The sequence below is a fragment of the Monodelphis domestica genome, chromosome 2, assembly GCF_027887165.1.
Source record: "Monodelphis domestica isolate mMonDom1 chromosome 2, mMonDom1.pri, whole genome shotgun sequence".
NCBI lineage: Eukaryota > Metazoa > Chordata > Mammalia > Didelphimorphia > Didelphidae > Monodelphis > Monodelphis domestica.
Window position 1 is genome coordinate 300,565,333 of NC_077228.1, and position 19,306 is coordinate 300,584,638.

The following is a 19,306-nucleotide window of genomic DNA, read 5'->3' on the forward strand; positions in this document are numbered from 1 at the left end:
AGAAGAATCCTTAAAAAAGGGGGGGGGGCTTCTATTCAGGAGAAGAACGGGTGCTTTCCATTAGATGTCATCACTAAGCAACAGACTTCATGCAGATAGGGCTTTTTTTTCCCCTGAAGAGTTTTTCTTTAGAAGCTTCATGGCTTTAGTAGATAGATTGGTGTGAGCCAAGACTTGAAAGAAGCCAGAAGAGGGATGTCTGAGGCAAGAGGCAGGACCCACAAAAATTCATGGAGTCAGGAGTGTTATGTGAGGAGCAGCGAGGAGGTCAGTGTCATTGGATTGCAGAGTAAACGGAAGAGAATATTTGAGTGTGAGTATTTTGGAAGTTAGGAAGGGACCACATTAGGAGAGATTTAAAAGCCAAACAGAAGGTTTTCCTATTTGATCCTGAAGGTAATAAGGAGCCACTGGAACTTACTGAATAAGAGGATGACATAGTCAGACCCTTATTTGGGAAGATCACCAGTTTAACAGCTGAGGAGACAAATGGGGAGAGACTAGAAACAAGAAGAACATCCATCAGGCTATCGCAATAATCCAGGATAGGGTAATGAGGGCCTGTGCCTATGCCAGGGCACTGGCAGTGTTAGGGGAGAGGAGGAGGCTTATATGAGAGATGTAATGAAGGTAGAAGCAAAAGGATTTGGTGACTGGTTAGATATGGGGGTGCAAGTGAGAGAAAATGAGGAATGACAAGGAAGACTGTTCTGTCACTGATACTAATTATTGGAGATTGTTAGTCTGCTATCCAATCCAGACATTATTCTGGTATTTCTAAATCTTGGGGGAAGACCAAATGGGGTTCCACCACTTTCTCAGCATTCCCAACAGGTTCATCAGTGATAAAGTACCTTTTATTTTTTTTTAAACCCTTACCTTCCATCTTGGAGTCAATATTGTGTATTGGCTCCAAGGCAGAAGAGTGGTAAGGGCTAGGCAATGGGGGTCAAGTGACTTGCCCAGGGTCACACAGCTGGGAAGTGTCTGAGGCCAGATTTGAACCTAGGACCTCCTGTCTCTAGGACTGGTTCTCAATCCACTGAGCTACCCAGCTGCCCCCAATAAAATACCTTTTAAAAAGTGTTCTTAGACATTTTTTAAAAACCCTTAGCTTCTGTTTTAGAATCAATACTGTATATTGGTTCCAAGGAAAAGCAATAAGGGCTAAGCAATAGGGCTTAAAGGGTTTGTCTAAAGGCACTCATCTAGGAAGTGTCATGTCAAATTTGAACTCAGGACCTCCCATCTCTAGGCCTGACTCTCAATCCACTAAGCCACCTCCCTGCCCCCATCTTTAGACGTTTTAAGTAGACATTTAAGTAGTTTCATCCTCATTTTGCTTGCAGTGATTAATCTTTCCCAAACTTATTTATTTAGGACAGACCTTTGAAATTGCATTCAGTTATTCCTGTTGAACCTGATAAAGGTTCTGATTTTGTCCAGCATCACTATTTGGCTACCATGTCTCTTTTCTTAGTCTTTTACCTGTCTTCATTGGGTAACATGCCCTGTAAAATTAGTTTCTTAGTTGCTAATATGGGATTACAGCAACTAGTGACAGTCATTAATTCTTCCTAATTTCTTAGGTGCTTCCCAAATGTTAGGGAATTCTATAGCCACATTTATCTGGGTTGTAAAATTTAAATTAATATCCAATAACTCCAAATATTATATCTTGTAAGGTTTATTAATAATCACTTGAAGTAGAAGAAAATAAAAAGAACAAAAGTAAAAACCTGAGTAAAATTCTCCTGCCTCTCACCTCACCCCACCTCCATAACCACATTTCCTGGAAAAGAGAGAGCGAGGGTAGAGCCACACAAAACTTTATCTCCAAAATAGTAAGGAGGAAAGGTGAGAAGGAAGCTGGGAAGCTAGGAAAGAGAGCCCCTAGGAAGAGAATTCTAATTATACAGAGTCCAAGGGATATGAGCTGTTATGAGATTCTTGCCTACTCCAGGGAGTTGATGAAGAGGACCATAGCTATCAAGGCATTTCCTTTTATTCATTTTCAAAGAGAAAACTTTTATGACTGCTAGTGTGACCTACAACCAGGGAAATTTTTCAGGAGTAAGGGGTCATAGGAATTTTCCTTGTCTCTGGAATTCTTTGTAAAGTTCCAAAAGAGCCTCTCCTCTTTTATTCTCCCAGAACTAGGAGAACAATACTGGATAAAAGCACATTTTTGGTTTTGTGGTTGTTGAATTTTTTCAAGTCCTGTGTGATTCCTTATGACCCCATTTGGGGTTCACTTGGCAGAGATACACTAGTGGTTTGCCATTTCCTTTTCAAGCTCATTTTATAGACGAGATAACTGAGGCAAATAGAATTATATGACTTGTGTAAGGTCACACAGTTACTAAGTATCTAAGGCTAAATTTGAACTCAGGAAAATAAATCTTCCTGACTCGACCCCAGGCACTTTATCCACTGTGTCACCTATTTGCCCACATTTTTGTTAGTTCTTGCAATTGGGTAGAATCATTAATACCTCTAAAATTCTACCATTGAAATATCTTGGCAACTTCTACATGCTAATCAAAATAGACTTCTGACTCACCTGTTTTCACCTTTGAACTGTGAAGTACAAGGGTATTTCTAAAATGTTCTATTTTTCAGAACTAAAGGACCTTTCTTTTAGAAACTGTTTAGCAAGATCATTCTGGGTATAAAAACTCCACGTGTTTAAGAATTTGTAAGTCTTTTTTTTTTTTTAAACCCTTACCTTCTGTCTTGGATTGGCTCCAAGGCAGAAGAGTAGTAAGGGCTAGGCAATGGGGCTCAAGTGACTTTCCCAGGGTCACACAACTGAGAAGTATCTGAGACCAAATTTGAACCTAGGACTTCCTGTCTCTAAGTCTGGCTCTCAATCCACTGAGCTACCCAGCGGCCCCCTTGAATTTGTAAGTCTTGAGATAGTGGATATGCATAAAAATGGGGAAAACCCTTATTTCAAACATGGAGGTATTTCTCTCTTTAGATAATTTGTTTTCCAATCAGGAGGCTTCTTTTAAAATTACAATAGTTGGGTTTTTTTTAACTGCTGGCTTAAAAAAGAAGACACCAGCCAGCATTTGATTGGGGTCTCACACACATGGGAACCTGGTTAGTCCTCTCTGAAAATAAGAAGCTGACCTAAGCCTCAATTTTGTCTAAGTGGTTTACCACCACTCCAAAACTTTGATAATTGTAAAATGGAGATTTGAACCCTAGACTTCAATACCCAGAAGTCCTTGGTATTTCCCATAATTCCCTATAATCTCACCTGAATTTCCACCTGGGCGAGATCATAATGAGTATTTAACTGTCTGCCTCACACCCGGGCTCTCGGCCATCGCAATGATGTAGTGAGTAAGCTAAGCACGGGCACTCTGAATGGGCTAATCAGCCCTAGGCACGTGGTTTTCTTATTTTGTATTTTCTTTATTCCTAGATTTCTAATAATCTTTAATAAACCTCATAAAATATAATATTTCTATTACTAGAGATTAAATTTAATTTTTACATAATGCCTTTACCTTTTGCAGCAGCTTCCCAGGTTTTTCCATCTAGACAAATTCATACTCTCTTTTGGTCTTTACATCTAAATGTAAAACATGTCCATATTCATGAAATAAACTACCAATAAATTGTGTAGAAAATACCAAACTTACTGCTTATATGCTAGTTGAGAGACGCCAGACTGGGAGCAATGGGATTTCAATAGAAACAGGACATGTTACAGTATATAGAATGCCAGTCTTGGAGTCAGGAAGATATCTTCCTGAGTTCAAATTTGGCCTTAGACAATTGCTAGCTATGTGACCCTGGGCAAGCCACTTAATCTCATTTGCCTCAGTTTCTTCATCTGTAAAGTTAGCTGAAGAAGAAAATGACAAACTTTTACTATCTTTGCCAGGAAAATTCCAAATGAGGTCACAAAGAGTTGGACACAATTTAAACCACTGAACAATTACAAAAAATAGAGATAAAAGAATAAAATAATAATAATGATAAATAATGTTTATTGATTACTATGAACGTTTATTTTAGATTAAAATATTTGGTAAAGATTAAAAATCTCCATAAGTATTGTGATTGAAGGCTACTGAGAAACAAAATAGCTTCAGTGTTGGTAAAAGGAAATCAACAGCAGTAGACAGAGAATGCTCAGATGAAGTAAACCAGGTGAAGCATCCTGACTAGGAGGATAGCATCAGGTAACCCTGACCACTCATACATTAGCACAGCAAAGGACACATGGCAAGGCATACAAAGAGAAAGGTCATAGTATTTTCTGGAGACATTCCAACAGCAAGTACAGAAGTAGGTGTTAAAAAATGATAACTAAGGAAAAAAATGATAACCAAAGATGATGACAGGTAGGTGTATACTCACACATAATCACCCTGGGAGGCATTCTTGCCTGGCAATAAGCAATGAATTAAGAGTCAGTCTATCTGTATTATAGTTCCATTTGTGTTATTCATCTTTAGTGTGATATTGATCCAGTCAATATTGTATTGCTCATCCTTTGTTTTTCAAAGACAACATTATGGGATGATGTCTTGTCTTCTATGTGATTTGGATTTAAGTGAGGCAGAGTTGCCCAAAGTCCTCAGATTCACTCTCTTCTAGAGTCCAAAGGCAAGACAAAACTAAGAATAACTGGTGATGACCCAGGTTAAAATAAATGATTTTCATTGAGAGCCAGTCCTAGAGATGGGAAGTCCTAGGTTCAAATCTGGACTCAGACACTTCCTAGCTGTGTGACCCTGGGCAAGTCACTTGGCCCCCATTGCCTAGCCCTTACCACTCTTCTGCCTTGGAACCAATACACAGTATTGACTCCAAGACGGAAGGTAAGGGTTTTATAAAAAAAATTTTTTTAAAAGAAATGATTTTGGTATCTTAATGTCTAACCAGACTCTAAGCACTCCACCATGCCAGCTTCAGACACCTTCATGGCAATTGGAACAAATTGTTCTCATCTGCCCATTTTGGGGAAAGAAGCCTTCACATGTGTATAGTTAGAAATCCTTGAACCCCTAAAACTACATTACCCAAAATCCCTTTCTGTATTACCCAGAATGCTTTTCCCTTTGTACATGTTTGTCCCATTATGATTTTATAAGTTCTATTGCTCTCTTCTGTGAGTGGGCTGTGTTTTGGTAGTTTTTTTTAACTTTAGTTGTTATTAACAAAATTTTTAAAATATAATATTTAGTTATTAAATATTAATTTAAAAAACCCATACATGCTCATGATAGACATCCCCTTAAGTAACTGATGTGTTTGATGCCTGCTGGTTTCCCTCAACCTGGTTTAGGCTGTTTTTCAAGATGGTTTTATCAGGATGTAGCCACTGAACATCTATAGCTCAGCATTGGCATTTGTTTTCAAGATCATAAGCCCAAAGTGCAATTCCAGGCTGCCTGTGAGCCCCTGTATTACCCTAGACAGCAGAGGGAGAAAATGCTAGCATTGGGAAGCTGGACAGAGGGTCAGGGCATGCAAAAAATGTCTTTGGGTGCTATGTAGAGGGGGAATGGAGCGGTCCTCCTGTGCCACCCCAGCGCCGGTGCCATAGCTTCGCCAACACAGCTATTGCTTCTTGGAGCCACAGGTGAGTTCTGGGTGAGAGGTGGACACCAAAGATGGAGGCGGAGCCCTGAAAAGGGCTTGACAAACCCTCCCCCCAGAGGCACTAGTTCTCTGAGGATACCTAATAGACCCCAAAAAAGTAAATAGAGTGTGGTTAAGCTCCTATTTATTGTCTAGTGCCATGGATTCCAGTCTTGGTCTGCTGACCAAATGTTGAGAAGAGTAAGGAAAATATCCCTATCACCAGATCAGGGGGATGAGTCAGTCTCCTTTCCTTTCAGAACATATTGATCACAAATATAGTAATATGGCTAAAAGTGATTTCCCTCTCTTCTCCCTGGCAAACCCTACTCTGACTGCCTTTAAGATCACAAACTTCTGTAACCCTAAATTCCCACAGACTTGGTTGAAACAATTACAGTATCAACAGCTTCTCCCTCTCTGAGGAGAGATATGTAATTTTCCTCCCCTCAATCACCCAAACTCTCCTTCCTTTCTTAGATACTATGAAGCCAGTCTCTTGCTCTTAAAAACAGCTGTTTATTCTTTTTTTTAATTTTTAATTTTTAAACATTATTTTATTTGGTCATTTTCAAACATTATTCCTTGGAAACAAAGATCATTTTCTTCCCCCCCCCCCCCCGACTCCTCCCATAGCCGACGCGTGATTCCACTGGGTATCACATATGTCCTTGATTTGAACCCATTTCCATGTTGTTGGTATTTGCATTAGGGTGTTCATTTAGAGTCTCTCCTCAATCATGTCCCCTCTACCCCTATAGTCAAGCAGTTGCTTTTCCTCCATGTTTTTACTCCCACAATTTGTCCTCTGCTTATGGATAGTGTTTTTTCTTCTAGATCCCTGCAGAATGTTCAGGGACATTGCATTGACACTAATGGAAAAGTCCATTACATTCGATTGTACCACAGTGTTTCAGTCTCTGTGTACAATGTTTTCCTGGTTCTGCTCCTCTCACTCTGCATCACTTCCTGGAGGTTGTTCCAGTCTCCATGGAATTCCTCCACTTTATTATTCCTTTTAGCACAATAGTATTCCATTATCAATATATACCACAATTTGTTCAGCCATTCCTCAATTGAAGGGCATCCCCTCATTTTCCAATTTTTGGCCACCACAAAGAGCGCCGCTATGAATACTCTTGTACATGTCTTTTTCCTTATTATCTCTTTGGGGTACAAACCCAGCAGTGCTATGGCTGGATCAAAGGGCAAACAGTCTTTTATCGCCCTTTGGGCATAGTTCTGAATTGCCCTCTAGAATGGTTGGATCAATTCACAACTCCACCAGCAATGAATTAATGTCCCGACTTTGCCACATCCCCATCAGCATTCATTACTTTCCTTTGCTGAACAGCTGTTTATTCTAAAGGAACAAATAATGGGGTAGGGCAATTGAATTGAAGAATAAGGTAATGGTAAGGGGGGAAGGGGAGATCCCTAAAGTAACTGAACCCCTTCTCCCCAAAGTCTGGCAGGATCAGACTTTACATCAAAATCCAAATCACGTCCACATCAAATTACAGGATCAATCATGTTTTTCTTCTGCATTTCTGTTCCTACAGTTCTTTCTCTGAATGTGGATGTTTTTCTCACAAATTTCTTTGGATTGTCCTGGGTCATTGCATTGCTGCTAGTAGAAAAGTCCATTACATTCGATTGTACCACAGTGTATCAGTCTCTGTGTACAATGTTCTCCTGGTTCTGCTCCTTTCACTCTGCATCAATTCCTGGAGGTCATTCCAGTTCACATGGAATTCTTCCAGTTCATTATTCTAAAGGACAGATTCTTATACGAATAGTATTTTTTGAAATTCATTTAAATCTTCTGAAACGAAGTTTACATATTAAAGGACTGGACTAAATCAGCAAACCAGGCCAGAGAACTAAGAATGTTTTTTTTTTTTAAATGTACATTTTTAAATAAAGTCTTCTTACCTCATTGACCATCCTAAAACAGACCTCCATAGTTTTCTGACCATTGGATTAAATGCTCTCTATGGTCCATTCTAGATTTAATATAGTCTAGTTCTATGATTAAAGTGATAAATGAGATAGAGCCAAGCTTAGAAAATTAAATAACTCTCCAACTTTCTGTAGGTTCTCATCTGAATCTGAGACTATCCCTTTATGAACCTGTGTCATCATATGGCAATGTTATTTCTTGGAGGAATTCAGTCGACTCAAGCCTTTCCTGAGGACAGCTATTTGGCAGATTTGGAACTTAGTTCGATCTAGTTAAAATAAATTTAATTCTCTGATTTCAGATCCCTATAGCTCCCAGAAAAATAAAGGTTCAGCATGAGAAGGTACCAGGTTGTCAAACCACTGCCAAGTATTTGGATTTCTTCAGCAATGTGTGGAATCTTGGCAAACCTCAAACCAAAAGTTCAAAATTATTGTTTGCAAATCCAACTTTCAAATATTGTAGCTAAACTGGAGAAGCTAAATTCTAAGACCATGTTTTCTTCAAAAAGTAGAAAGAAATTTAAATCAAGAATCCTGGATGTGGGTCCTGTTATGTCTACTTACTGAAGTAAGCTAGGTCTACTTGAGGCCCATCATTTTGGCCATGATATATCCCAGGGAGTGCAGGATTTCTGTTAACTGAGAATGACTCATGCCTGTGTGAATTTCGTTCTGTCAATTTTGTTGGTTTAAAAAAAATTAAATAAAAAATCAGAAACATATATGAAAAGAGAAAAGTCCACTCACTTTCCTTCTATTATTTTAGGAACTCTTATAGAAATATGTTTTATTCATGAATTATTGCTTTTTATAGAAAAATTATTAGAATTCTCTTATGGAGCATAGTTATTCCATATCTTCTCATTACCTGTGCTTTGGTGAATAAGTGATGTATTTTTTAAAATGTAAAAACTCAAGGAGTATGAATATAATTTGTGTTAATTGTAAAATGTTGTTTAGAACACATTAGACCTTTACTCTAGCCCTTCATTTTAACTCTATGTAAATCTTTGTTTCAAGTGTGTTTCTTTTTAAACCACATATTGTCAGATCCTGTTTTCTAATACATTCTACTATCCTCTTCCATTTTATGGGTTACTTCAGCCCATTCACATTCTTAGTTATTGTTAACTATGTACCCATTTCTAGTCTTCTTGTACTTTTCCTTCTTTTAATCTCACCTTCTACTTATAGATAAAACATTTATATAAGAGAGAATTTTTTTCTCAAGATTTTGTAAGTGAAATATACCATTTTCTTAATATTGTAGCTCTTCTCTTCTCCTTACTCCACCCCAAATTTAAGTTTTGTTTTGTTTTTTTTTTACTCTTTCTTTCTTTCTTTTCCAATTCCTCTCCCTTCATATACTTCCCTTCAATATTTGAGTTTATTTTGATTATGACCTCTTCCCCTGGAAGCTGAATCCACCTCAGGACTTCTCACAATGGAAGTATCCCACCCCAGGGTCTTTCTCTCTCTGTTTCTGTGTCTCTATCTGTCTTTTTGTCTTTTTTTTTTCTGTATGAGAAGCTGAGTCTTCCCAAAGTCTCCAATTTAATGAAGAAGCCGAGACCATCCATTTCTTCATTTCTTTTCCGGATGCACTACTGACTATCTCTGGGAAGACTTTTTCTATCATTCTCCCCATTTCAGCTCCCTTTCATATGCTAATTTCTCTTTTAGAATATAAGCTCTTTGAGGGAAGAAACTGCCTTTCCTCCCCTATTTTTATTCCTAGCATTTATCACAGTGACTGGAACATTTGTTGTTCAGTCATTTAAGACATGTTCTCTTGGTGACTTATTTGAAGTTTTCTTGGCAAAGATACTGAGGTAGTTTGCCACTTACTCCTCTAGTTCATTTTTACAGAAGAGGAGACTGAGGCAAACAGGGTTAAATGATTTGCCCAGGGTCACACAGTTAGTAAATGTCTGAGGCCAGATTTGAACTGAGGAAGATTAGCCTTCCTGACTCCTTGAGTTCCATTCATCGCAACAATTAGCTGCCTAGAACATAATGAGCATTTAATAAATGTTGACTTGACTCTGAAGGGCCTTAAAAGCCCACAAAGGTCATAAAATTAAGCCTGGTGGTCTTGCCACCACCATGATAGTTTCCCCTTAATGGAGGTTGGAGCTTGTAGTGTCTGTTCACTGAGAGAGGGAAAATATATATACATATATGCATATATATATATATATATATAATAAACTTTGGAGTTCAACTTTTTGTTTTATTAAAATCAAAATAAGCACAGCACATACAAGTGCTCACATCTTAACTAGTACAATAAGCAATTGGGAAACCTTTAGTGACTTGAAGTTCAAAATTTTTACATTTAGTTGGTTTAATTCCATTCTTGCCCATGATTTTTAAATCCTTATTTATGAACTGAAAATACAGCTGACTGAAAGAACTCACTAAAATGTTTCTACAGAATGTATAAGTTACTGATTATAGCAAGACAACAAATATAACTATAAGTTTAAGGATTGTAACAGACCCGACATTCACTAGAAAAACACACACATGCACACACACAAACATCTGAGAATCTGGACACTTGATATCAGTGTTTAGAGACGTTTCATTAATATCTTAAGACAAGTATATCAAATCCTTGGCTTGTTTCAATTTCAAGTTGTGAAATGTTGTTCTTCTAACATCAGAAAGTTATGACTAGGCTGCCAATAATGGCTCTGCTTAATTTGACTTTAAGTTTAATATGACCTAACATTAAAAGCTCATACTACCCCAAAATATAACATTTTCTGGACACAGTGACATTCAACATACAAGTGCCAGTGTTTGTACTGACTTTTGGTCAAATTTCTTTGAACTTTCAAAGAATCACTTTTAGACTTACAAAAATAAAAGGTTCAACAGATATTACACAAAATTAGCAACAAAAAGTATCTAGAAATCTGTTGTGTCCAAATAATTTTCTTCTCAATGTAATAGATAATAATGAGGGGGTATACTTGATGGATAGCTAACAGATCAGGCAGTTATCCTATTTCTTCTGTCTTCCCCTCCTCCCTCTATACCCCTCTTCCTCCCGTTTTCTGTTTCCTCCCTCTCTCCCAGCCTCCTTCTTCTGCCTCTTCAGCTTCTCTCCCCCTTGCCTTCTTCTTCTGCCTACTAAATTACTCAGGGTGAGTTGGTGGTGTCTCAAATGAAAATACTTTCTCTTCTTTTTTCTTGAGTAAGGGTTTATTTGGGGAAGACAGGAAAAGATGGAGAATGGAGGTGAGAGGGATGAGGATTTCCCTAGAGTACAAGTTGGCCTCCAGTTGGAGGATATTGGGATAGAATTCAACTTGAGAGGAATGATTGATAGGTCTGGCAATTCAGTCACTATCACAAACAGAACAAGTCAAAGGGATTATCCAAGTCCAAGAGATAAATCAGCTCCTTCTTCCCTGGCATATGACAACCAGCAGAAGTCAGGTAACCCCAGGTCCAGCCACAGTGGGCTTTTGCCTTCAACTGTTTCTGTGTAATCTTCCAAATAGAACCTTCATTTGATTGACAGGTCACCACTCAGCCACTGCTTCTGGCTTTTGCATGCTTTCCCAATTCCTCTTTCACACCAACTAATATTTTCATGGTCTCAACTAAATTTTAGAATCTGGTCCCTTCTTAGATATACAGCATCCTACAATCTCTAGGACATAAGACATTTTATATATATATATATATATGTATATATATATATATATATATATATGTGTGTGTGTGTGTGTGTGTGTGTGTGTGTGTGTGTGTGTGTGTAAGTATGTATGTATACATGTTTTATATGTCAACATGGAATTTAGGAATCCCAAACTTGTGGCCTAGTGGAATCTTTTGTTCCTTGGAGTCGTCATCTAGCATTGTGGCACTCCCTAGGGATAATATCTCCAGAGTCCAGGGTTTATACCCTGAAAAAGTTGTGGTGCTGAACACTGAGTAAAGGGCCAAATTGGATTTATCCCTATCCTGATTAAAGACTTGTTTTTTCTGACTATTTAATAGTTCTCTGTTATTTTCAAGTTAACATATATGAGACACTTGGCTACGAATGCCTCAAGGAGAGAGAGAGAAAGAAAGGATAGTGGATTGGATTCCGTGGGGGGTGTGACGGAGCCAGGTAGGAGATGGCAGAAATGAGTCAGAAACCAGGCCATATTAATTACAATGGAGCCACAGCAACTCCGACCTCTGGACAACTCAAAGGCAAGATCCATCCAGTGATCCAAAATTGATACCTTACAGGTCAGAGGATGATATAGCTTAGCTGAGAGGATAAAGAGATGAATTAGAAAGAGCTAGATATTAGCATTGGAAAAGAAAGGTACCTGGTCTAAAGCCAGGTCCCAGGTGAGAGAGAGGAGAGAGAGCTAGAGAGAGTGAGAGTGAGCGAGAGAGAGCTAGAGAGAGAGAGGGAGGTGCCTGCGGCTGCTCCTTTTAATGTCTTTGATATGCAAATATACACAATACATAGGGATGATTATCATTGGCTAACGACAAGGTATAGGTGTGGTTTTTCTTAGCCAGATGAACACAAAGAAACCTGATTTCACGCCTAACCTGGGGGAAGCTGGGATCAAGGGTCAACAGGCTTTACTAACCATGTGCAAGACTGAGCATGCTCTCTTCTAAGACAATCTTTATATTCTAACTGTTTCCCTTGTCCCTAGGTAGGGGTGGACTGCTACAATATACATATATACATATATCATTCTTTGAATGTCCAATATATGAATTGCACTGAATTGCTCTGAATATGCAATTATATGTGCATATTATATAAATAAAATATATACATATTAAATATATATAAACACATACATACAGATATATAATTTTGTGAATGTCCAATATATTAATTGCACTGAATTTTTCTGAATATGCAATTATATAAGCACATGTAAATATGATCTATACATATATTCATATGTATGCATATATATAATTCTCTGAATGTATAATAAAAGAAGTATTTTGCAGAAAGCTGTTGACAGGGGGCAGCTGGGTGGTTCAGTGGGTTGTGAGTCAGACCTAGAGACAGGAAGTCTTAGGTTCAAATGTGGCCTCAGACACTTCCCGGCTATATAACCCCAGGCAAGTCACTTAACCCCCATTGCTTAGCCCTTACCACTCTTCTGTCTTGGAACCAAAATATAGTATTGATTCTAAGATGGAAGGTAGGGAGTTTAAAAAATAAAAATTAAAAATCTATGGACAAAATATATAAAGGCTTATACCTAAACTAATTAAAATAACTTCATAACAAATAACCTTAATACTCTCAAGTGTGCCTGCTTAAAAGTTTTGGAATAAGACTTGAAAATTGTTTGTACTTTAGGATATTTTTGCCAATTTCCTATGCCACTGAAAAAGGATTGAGAATTTTGATCATGGCACTCAGGTCACAAAATTAGCACAGAAATTTCACATTTGAAGTATTTGGGTGGTTGACAATACCTTTCTGGTCAGATTTAGCATAAACAGGCTATAAATGTAGTGGAGAAAAGTGCAACTAAAAATGACTAAAACTGTACTGATAGCAGAATTGCCTCCTTGTGCAGTTATGTACTTCTCTTTGTCATCTCAAAGATTTCAGTTTGTTTCTCATATGGAGACATTTTATAATCTACAGCAAACCAATTTAACATCTCAATGCAGCTTGAAGTAATTATTTCCTGTTAATACTATCTGGGCCAAAAAAAACCACATCATCATGGGGTAGTTATATGGCTCAGTGGATAGAGCCAGGACTGGAGATGGGAGGTCCTGGATTAAATTTGGCTTCAGACACTTCATAGCTGTGTGACCCTGGGCAAGTCACTTAAGCCCCATTGCCCAGCCCTTACTGCTCTTCTGCCTTGGAACTGATCCTGGGTATCAATTCTGAGACAAGAAGTAAGGGTTTAAAAAAATTTTTTTAAACAAACATCACAAAGCATACATTATTAAACCAAAAGTAGCCAGGTTCTTAAAGAGGGTTAGTCATTGCTATGGTCAACCATTCTACCATTTCAATTTTCATTTCTAGATGAATTCTCCTAAAAACTATTTCAAGTTATCAGACCTTTCAACTTTCCCTGTAATATTCTACCCATATTTGGTTAGCTCGCACTAATGATATGCCTAAACCTCATATTAGCTTAGAAAATAGTGCTTTGAATGTATGCAACATATATCATCTCATCCTGACTGGAATGGCTTATTAAAGACAATCAGTTCCTATCCAAGATAGAGTGGAAAAAATCAGAAATTTAATTTAATACATTTTACCATATTAGAAACTAATTCCATTTATATGCTTCAAAATGTTTGTTTTTGGCTTTGTTTTTCCAAATCTGCAAATTTTAAAAGCTCCAATGCAAGTTACTGCGTAAGTTTTTCCTTGTAACATTTATGGAGGAATTGATGATTCCTGGTTTAAGTTATATCACCCCCTGTGTGCCAATGTTTGAGTTTAGCCCAAGTATATTAAATTTATCTTACATATTATGCTGTGTATGAAAAAATTAACGATAACTTAAAAATCATTTTGTCAAAATCTTATCTTGAGCATTGCTGAGTTCACAGTACATGAAAATAAAAGATGTCTAAAGTTAAAGCCACATAATATAATATAATATAATATAATATAATATAATATAATATAATATAATATAATATAATGTAATGTAATGTAATGTAATGTAATGTAACGTAACGTAACGTAACGTAACATAACATAACATAACATAATATAATATAACATAACATAATATAATATAATATAACATAACACAACATAACATAGTATAGCATAGCATAATGTAACGTAATGTAATATAATTTAATTTAATATAACATAACAATATAACATAATATAATATAATATACCATGACATGACATGACATGACATGATATGATATAATATAATGTAATGTAATATAATATAACATATTAACAAACAAATGATTCTCAGCCACAAAACTACAAAAGCACTTTGGGATAAGGGTGGATAGGGAGAGGAGTTGATTCAAAGGGCTGCTGATTATTCCTCTCATTTCTTTCTGTGACCTTGAGCTCCCTTAAATAAAAGTTTCAGTGGAGAATTATAGTTGATAATGTACTGAGTTCTTTTTTTAAATCTTAAGTTTTTGGATTTTTTAGATTACATGTTAATACAACTTTTAGTTTTTGTTTTCTGACATTTTGAAATCCATGTTCTCCTCACCCTCCCTCCCTAAGAAGGCAGGTAATATAATATAGATTATATATATATATTATCATATAGTACATATTTCCATGTCTGTCAGGTTGTGAACAAATTTTTATTTTTGTTTACACTAGAGAAAACTACATGGAGGAAATAAAGTAAAGAATGGTAGGTTTCAATCTGCATTTTGACTCCATCTGTTTGTTTTATGGCAGTGGCTAGCCTTTTGTGTCATAAGTCCCTTGGGGTTGTCCTGGATCCTTGTCTTTTTGATAAAAGGTAAGTCATTCTCGGCTAATCATCACACATTATTGTTATTACTCTACTGTGAGTTCTTAAAGCTACATAGAAAAGATGTTGCTTATCTTTGGTTTTCCAAGAGACCCAATGGCATTATGAATAATTTGGGGGATCTGGCTAAGTTACATGTAGTTTTCATATTAGCTTGTCTGGTAGAGTGACTTGCTATGAGTAGAGTCATTACTCCTTGGGGTTTATAATTTCCTCCATATCCATCACTGTTGTAGAAGCCTCCATAGTCACCTCCACCAAATTCTCTGCTGCCTCCATGACTACCATCTCCACCACCACTGTGACTGCTGCTTGGTTGGCTTCTCCTAAAGCTAGAACTGTTGGCACCACTAGTTTGTTGACAAGCTCTGCTACCAAAACCCTATTGAATCTGCTACTCTTACAAAGACCACAATTGTTTTGGATTTATAAGATTATTCATTTACAAAAATGCATAATATGGAAACCTATTTTGCATGATAATACATGTATAACCCAGATTGAATTGCTTGCTAACTCCAGAAGTGGGAAGGGAGAAAAGGAGGGAGACAATTTGGATCATATAACTTCAGAAAACTTATGTGGAAGTTTGTTATTAAAAAATAAATTGATTTAATTTAATTTTTAAAAGAATATCCACAACTATCCTTACAAAAATATTCATAAAGCCATACTTTCTTGCTTAGCTTCAACAAGGAGATTCAACAATTCTTTGGTAATGTTAATGTTCCTCTCATTGAAGATGAAGTGGCCCAACACAACCTGTACAACCAGTTTCATGCGCATAGTCTTTGATATCATTTATTCATAAAAGTGTATGAAATATATATTATATAATAATATAATGTATAACTTATATCATATTACCTATCTCCTTGGGGAGAGGAAAAAAGAATGAGACATCTATTTTAGACGTAGCTAATGTGAGAATTCTTGGCTAAGAATGTTTATTATAATTTATTATATATTTATAGCAAATCATTTGTATTGCATTATTGCTGCTACATATTATATAATATATTTTTTTTAAATGGGGGGAAAAGTTTATGACATTCTACAATTGAAATATCTAGTCCTCTTGTTGCCATTGCTGTAGCTACTGAAATTGGACTTTTTCCTGAGTGAAACTGGTCTCCATGGATACTGGTATAAACCTGTCCTTCATAGTATAAGAAATCGTTTAAAGAATCTGCCCCCCTTTTGATCTCCACAAGTACTAAGGACAGTAAATTTAAGAGGTCAAGCAGAAATGGCCATGTGTCTGATTATTCCACCCACACTACTTTCTGTGTGGTGTCCTCAGAAATAGAGAAAACTCTGCCTCTATAGCCAGAGAGATATATTCATACAAGAATTCATGAGCAACATTTGTAATTCATTGGGGAAAGTGACAGTAAACATCATAATGTAGATAAATCCCTTCTAAGGCATGGTTATTTTGCTCAGCTATGCAGTGAATCTGAGGTTCAAACCCCATATTAAGCATTTGATTAGCTTCATCCAACATGAGATACTTGCAAATATCTAAGTCAATCTTTCCTGTTTCCATCACACCTAATAGGTGTTCTAGAATTGCCGTAAGCAAGTGGCACCCATGTTCTAAGTCTCAAATCTGCTGACCAACATCAGCACCACCATAGACTATATATGGGCACATTCTGGATCAAGTTGAAAATTTTCTGGTTTCATCAGAGATCTGTATTGTCAGTTCTCTTATTTGGTACTAAAACCAAGGAGAATGGGTATTTGTGACATACATACTTCTATTTTCCTTCATAGCCTCAATGATTTTCCTGGGTCATATGTACAAATATGACTCAAAATTTACAGAAGAAATACAGCAGTTTTTCTAGATCCTGTGGGCGCACAAGCCATTAAATCAATCTCTCTCTCTCTCTCTCTCTCTCTCTCTCTGTCTCTCTGTCTCTCTCTCTCTCTCTGTCTCTCTATCTCTCTCTGTCTGTCTGTCTGTCTCTCTCTGCTAACAGAAATAGCCAGTTTTTTTTTTACTTAGATGTATGAATAAACTCAAAATTCTTCACAAAAATTTCTCCCATCTCAACACTGCTAAAACTTTCAATGTGTTAGGGACAATTGTTGCTTTTTGGCTCAACAGAAATGTTATCATATTTCTCAAAGTTGATTCCAATGTTTCTTCTAGAGAAGAGTTCTTCTCTAAGAGATCATTTAGTGGAAGTGGTTTGACCAGTCGTCCTCATCTGATTCATCAGGCAATCAAGTGTTTCCATTCTGTTTAAGTTTGTTAAATCCATGTCTGCTACCATAGCTGCCAGTGCCATCACAGTCACTTCTCTGATCACCAAACCTTCCTTTCAATCCATTTTCACAATCACTAAAGAAATTAAATTCCCCTCTTGTACTTCTGTGAGAGTCAAAACTGCTTTATGCACCCTTATCTTTCCCAGAATTCTATCCTGAATTATTTATCACAGAATCCCTGTGATAAGTTTCTCTGTTCCTTAAATGAGGAGGAATATGATGTTCTTTTCTCTCTGTACCTCCTTCACTCTGATTATCTGAAGAATTCAAGTCTAGGCCAGCCAGCTTTACATGACTCATCCCTAAAGAGTTTCAAGGACTCTGGTGTTGCTACTTTGGATCAACTGTGTTTTGAGGTGGTGTCTTATTGCAAAGCACCTCTCACTGGAGAACTGTAGCTCTCTGGTCATAATACTTTCCTAAGATTAGTGTAGCTAGGGGTCCAAAAATTGTACCCGTGTATCTCAAATGCCCTGAATCCTGACATGCAAAGCTGTCAGCTCTGGGTAGCCACCAAAATTGGAGTATAGGTATCCCATTATCCAAAGGACACCTTGGAGCATGCCTTTCCACTTGACTGGATCCATACTTCTGTGTAGCATCAACCTTACACAAGTGATATACTCTGTTAGTGTGTATGTCTCAGTTTCATATTGAGTTCACTTCTCCCTCATCTGTTCCCCTTCTTCCATATTACTTGCCTACAAAGCTTTGCACTGACATAACTCATATTGTTTTAAAAGCTATTCCCAGCATCCCAACTCATTAAGGTGCTGGTTTCCTCTCTGGACCAGGAGACTTCCTTTAAATATAAACAAATATAAATATAAATCCTAGACAAGGATTAAACCTACTGGTGTTCACACCTATGTTGGGAGAATATGGCACTGTCAGCCCAGCTGTAGAAAGCCAAGAGATCAACAGAGAAATTCTATATCCTTTCAGAGGGGACTCCCTTATGCCAGAGAACTGTAACAAAACAGCCAGGCTAAAGAGTATATATTTTATTCTAGACCATAGTAAGTTATTGGTGGTTTTTCAGTGGGGCAGTGACAGATCAATGGCAATTGTGCAAAGAGAGAGAGGAGGTTGGAGCCAGGATAACCAGCTTTTAGCAGGTTTTTAGCTCAAGTAGGACCAATGTATCTGTCCTTGTGTAGCACAAATGCTACCTGTGGCAAAAGCCATTTATTCCTCAAACCAACTTTTAAAAGATGAGTAGTGGAATGAGAAAGAAAAAAAGAGACATAGATTTTTGGACATAAGTAATGTGAGAATTTGTTTCTCTTGGATAAACATATTTATGATAATTTATTACATGTTTATAACAAATCATATGTGTTATATTATTATGTTAAATATTGTTATATATAAAAATGAAAATAAATGGTAGCAAAAAACGTTTTTTAAAAGTGAGGAGTGGAATAACATAGCACTTGTAAATACCTCACAAGCTAAGTTGCATGGATGCCTTCTTTATCTGTCACCTGCACTGTGGGGGAGCACACAGACACTGGTGAGCTCTATACTCTTTAATCAAGAGAGACATACAAATGGACCATTGCTGTTAATGGTGAAGCGCATACTTTAGCCAGATTGCCAAGTACCCGGGCCTAATATTGTCATGTTTATATAAAATGTCTTACCTTTTTAGCATGTGCTTGGGTGTTGAGCTTCACCTACCATCATAGAAGAGAAGGAAAGATAGGTGTGGAAGTTCCACAGCAAGATGTAGAACCTAACAGAAAAGGAGATCAGCTTCTCCCAGAAGCTCTAGAATTATATTGGGAAAAAAAAAAGTTCAGTTTTTTGTGGACCAATTTGATGGTACCTATTGTTTCCAGCTCTATAAAGACAGAATCTGTTATGAAAACAAGAAGATTCTTAAATTGACAATAAATATCATTAAGGAGAAGTTTGTTCTCTGGAGACTTGCTTTGAAAAATTCACTAAAACCTGGA

At 37.0% G+C, this 19,306-nt stretch overlaps 1 pseudogene; it reads right to left on the reverse strand.

Annotated features, from left to right (window-relative positions):
* Positions 1-16,066: 16,066 nt before the first annotated feature.
* LOC100619484 (putative ATP-dependent RNA helicase Pl10) lies at positions 16,067-16,973 on the reverse strand (annotated as a pseudogene).
* Positions 16,974-19,306: the final 2,333 nt, after the last annotated feature.